The 4,706-nt window shown below is 37.7% G+C and overlaps 1 non-coding gene across 1 annotated transcript; it reads right to left on the bottom strand.

Moving 5' to 3' along the window:
- Positions 1-677: 677 nt before the first annotated feature.
- Positions 678-839, bottom strand: LOC112550924. Its single transcript, XR_003095006.1, has one exon. It is a non-coding gene; the product is annotated as a U1 spliceosomal RNA (small nuclear RNA).
- Between the last annotated feature and the right edge of the window lie 3,867 nt (positions 840-4,706).

The raw sequence follows: 4,706 nt of genomic DNA, 5'->3' as shown, positions 1-4,706 counted from the left end.
TATATATATATAGTGATGTTTTGTTTTCATCATGAAAAAATGTGGATTTTGGGGGGCTTGGGGTTATATATATTTATTAGGGGGTTGGGGGTTATAGATATAGATATAGATAGGTCTGTTACATTTTAATCAGAGAAAAATGTGGATTTGGTGTTTTTTTTAATCAGAAAAATTTGGGTTTCTTTGTATCAGAGAAGATCAGGATCCCTGCTAATCATCTTCTAGTCCTCCAAGTCCTTTGAAATCTATTCCTTGAGAATCTGCTCCATAATTTTTTCCAGGGACCGAGGTGGGGGCTGATCAGTCTACAGTTTCCTGGATCCTCCTTTTTCCCTTTCTTAAATATGAGCATTATGTTTGCCTTTTCCTATAATCTGGGACCTCTCCCAATTGCTATGAGTTTTCAAAGTTGATGGCCAGCAGCTCTGCAATCACATCAACCAACTCCCTCATCTTCCTTGGGTGCATTCTATCTGGCCCCATGGACTTATATATGTCCAGCTTTTCTAAATAGTCCCTAACCTGTTCTTTTGCCACTGTTGGCTGCTCCTCCCTCCCCAAACTGTGCTGCCAGGTGCAGTAGTCTCAGAGCTGACCTTGCCTGTGAAGATTTGAGAGAAAAAGGCATTCAGCACTTTAGCCTCTTCTGCATCCTGTCATTAGGTTGCCTCTCCCAAAAAGGAAGTACACATGCAGTCCCCCACTACCACAAATTATGCAGTTCATTTTCCTGCATTTGGGGAAATCACAGGTGTTAGCATGCCTGGAGTGCAAGGGGCAAGCCTCACCCTGGGAAAACCTCCTTCTAGATCATGGTATCTCCCCTGCCAGATAAGTATGGAGCAGAAAGTCCTAAAGCTGTTAAAACAAAGTGTAACCAAATTTTCTTAATCCCTCCACCATCCTTCAGAAACTGGATTTTTGAGCATCTGTCCCACATTGTTAGGGTTTGAATAGCTGTGAACAAACCAAAGACAATTTGGAAGTTGTTCTCATACTAACTCCTTTAATTACTTTGACCTGGCAGCATTTCATAACCATTCATGGACTTACTCAACTTAAACACATATAATGCAAACTTATTCAAACACTATCTCATATATTAAATACCTCTAGATTATGAAATCATCAACCAAGGAACCATCAACCAGAAGGACTGTTACCATCTGAAAGTTTTCTAATAGGTTCCCCTCAAAATTGATAAAAGGTACTTTACCTTAGCATTCCCCACTTGATAAGTGTCTGTTGCAGAGGAATGGGTTAACATAAGGCATGGAGCAAAACTAAAAATATTTTATCCTGCCTTACAACTTGATATTGGTCTTAAATTAGCGTTCATTTGGAAACAATTAAAACAGATACAGGGGGAGACTGGAGGTGACCCAGGACCGGGTCAGCAGTTAATTGCTCTATGATCCAAAATTTCCAAGTGGGTGGAATGTTATTTTCTGACCTCATATAGCTCATATTCAGAAAATTAAATCAGGTTGCATTTTAAAAGACAAAGGTTTTATATGGGCTTCAACCAAAGAACTTTGGCACAGTATTTCTCTTTGCTTTTAATTGTACATGAATTTCATATTCTGTCTAAGTGAGGTGTTATTTACTACCTGGAAAGAAAAAGAAATCTCACATCAATACTCTGGAACCGAAGCATGAAAACAACAGAATCTCACACTCATTTCTCCTTATGTTATAATGACTTGCCATATTTGCTTTGAGACAATCTTAAAAGGAAATCTGGCAAACTGTCGCACACGAGACATTATCAAGTCACTAGGATTTCAGCTACTCACTGTTCCATAAGAGCTAAGCTGGCACAAAGACTGAAACATTTCACTGTGAAAATAACTAGGTCACAGAACCACCCTCATAACCCCCTACTTTGCACCTTGCCACTTCCACTCCTTTCCTCTGCTAATCAGTTTTACAAGCTAATCAAATCCTAAGACTAATGTCATAATGGCTGAGCTGCTCAATATATTTCTCAAAGCTAAACGAATCATCATCAGTAGTCTAACCCCCCCTTTGTTGTTTATTTTTTAAAATTAGTTAAGTATATTATTCTATGTAAGAGAAGGTGACCTTATCAGAATTTTCTGCATGACTCTTTGTTTTTTATTGTAGAATCATTTGAAAAACAAAACACATGACCCATTACTAGCTGCAATGGGAAAGGAGTTTTTAAAAAATACCTGGAAAAATCCAGTAAAAGCAATGTGTGTGCGCCATATCAGTTGTGTAGTGCAGTATTAATGAAGATTCCATTATCACCTTATTAATTATGAGAATACTCATGCATATCATTAAAATGGAGACAAGAATTTGGAGAACAGTCAACAAATTACATTTAATGAATGTTCTAAGGTTCTCTCCTACACATCAAGACAAGCTAATTAAAACTACAACTATGAGACTGGAATAGTAATAATATTGGTTTAGGACTCTGCTGGTGAGATTAAAAAGCTCTATCAGTCTAACCTTCAGATATTAAACTGGGGACAGCCTTTCAAAGAAACGTTGGTGATAAGCCTTCAAGTGAGTGAGACAATGTTGGAATAAAAGTTCAACATGCCCCAAAGGAGCCTGACAGTATATGATGACTGGAGGCCTAAAAGCTAATGAAAGATAAACTTTCTACAGAAGGGCTGTCAAAAAAAGGAAAAGGTATAAAGAAAAAGCCAAGGTAGGACAAGAACACTTTTTGCAAAAAAAAGTGAGGGAAACGAAGATTAGAAGAATGATGCACTGAAATATTGTCTGATCTTCTGACTTCTAACAGTGTGTCTCCTAGAAGCGACCTTTAAAATACAGTGCTCGTTTCTGATTTCCAAGAGATTACAGAAAGGCACTAAAAATATTTTTAACTCTTTGCTGTATATTTTATAGATGGGGTAGAGGCCTTTTAGTGAATCAGAGGCATTACAGTGTATTCTCTATTCAAGCCAAGGAGGTCAGGATCAAATACCTGGTCTTTCATACTACATCCCATATGAACCCTTTAGGTGCTGTTAGTGAGACCATCCAACTTGTTTCTGGATTTCACCATCTCCTTTTTTAAAAGGCTTTTAAAAATTTATATAATACATATAGCTTATTTAATTTATCAGTCTTAAATATATATGGGTGTGTCTATAAGTGACACTATGTCACTGTAGCAGCACACTATGGTGATGTAGCATCCATAGGTGTCTACACAAAACCAGCAACTACTTCACTATAGTGGTGTGCTCCCCTGTTATAGCATGGCGCTACAGTGAAGTAACTGCTAAAAATAACCATGAGCCTCACATATGGCGCAGAACAGGAGGTTATTGCACTGTGCTTTAGTACTTCCAAAAGGAACTACTAAAGCACAGTGCAGTAACAATGTCACTGTAGGGCAATGTGTAGACACACCCAATATATCTTACATTTCTGGGATCTGAAAAACAAAGAGGCAAGGTGACTTAAGACCCTGATATGTCCCTTGGGTGCCTTGAGAAAAGAATGAGAACTGTTTATTCTTTTGTTGGAACTAACTGAAACTTCCTTGCTTTTACCTCTGATACCCTAGTAGTGATACCTTGTGTATGTAGAAGGTACAAATGAGTCTAAATGAAAGTCCTGAACCCAAACAACCCAGGGCACTGAGGAGCTAGACCTGGACTTCATCATTTTGTACTCCTCTCTAATGAGTATTCAATGGAAATGCAACATGGTTGAGAAGCTAAATGAATCTCACATTGGATGCAATAACATCACTTGCCTTTGAGTTCATGCAATGTCACACATTCCCCCAATATTCTACATATATCCATACAATTTCCTCAGAACTTCCAAGTACACTGACTTTTAGGCCTCCTGTGAAACTGTAGGCAAACTATGTATTAGTTTTTAGGGGGCAAACTTTTCCCATTCTCTTCTTGATCTCAAAACTAAACAAATGTTTTTTAAAGATGAACAACTTCTTGCTAGCATTCTCAAAGGAGAATCAAGCAAGCAGTAACCAATAACTAGAAAGTTATTGTATGACTGCAAAGTTAATTCAAGGGTCTCTGTTGGGAAAAATATCCCTTTCACCACATGTATAGTCAGTAATTGATTTTAATTATCAGTTTGGTCAGGAATATATTGGTAGGAGGGTCAAAGATTGCAAAGAAATCCCCCACTGTTCACAAGCTAATGGGACACAGCTGCAAGGGAAATAAAGCAGTATAATTAAACTTTTTTTCTCTTTGGTTGCTTTCTTCAGAGCATCATAGCTGCTATTTTTGTATCAATGAAGAACAACAACAACAAAAATTGTTGCCTTAGTGAGTACAGATATATAGAAATGTTGGACTCTTACCTTCAACATTATGGCTGCTCCAAACCAGCCTCTTGTATCTCATGCTCCTCTGCCATGCTCCTCTTCCTACACTCTTTAGGAAGAAACAAACCAGGAATGAAGCATGATGATGTCTCAGAAACAAGCATGCATTTAATATGCTATTTAAACCACCTGCAAAATGAAGCCAGGAGACCTAATTGTAGAATTGCCTTCAACTCTAATCTTTATAGTTGTTCGCTTACCAAATTATGCACTTGGAACGATGTTTCCCTAGCTAAAGAGGAGTCCAGGTCAAATAATGGAACATGTAGACATTGTTGCAATATACTGTAATTATATGCATCCAACATTTATTAATTGAAATGAAAAGTGGTGTTATTTTGTTGATAAAGTA

The sequence above is a fragment of the Alligator sinensis genome, unplaced genomic scaffold (genome assembly GCF_000455745.1).
Source record: "Alligator sinensis unplaced genomic scaffold, ASM45574v1 scaffold808_1, whole genome shotgun sequence".
In the NCBI taxonomy this organism is placed as follows: Eukaryota; Metazoa; Chordata; order Crocodylia; family Alligatoridae; genus Alligator; species Alligator sinensis.
The sequence above is the reverse complement of the archived record's forward strand: the minus strand, read 5'-3'. Positions and strand labels throughout refer to the sequence as shown.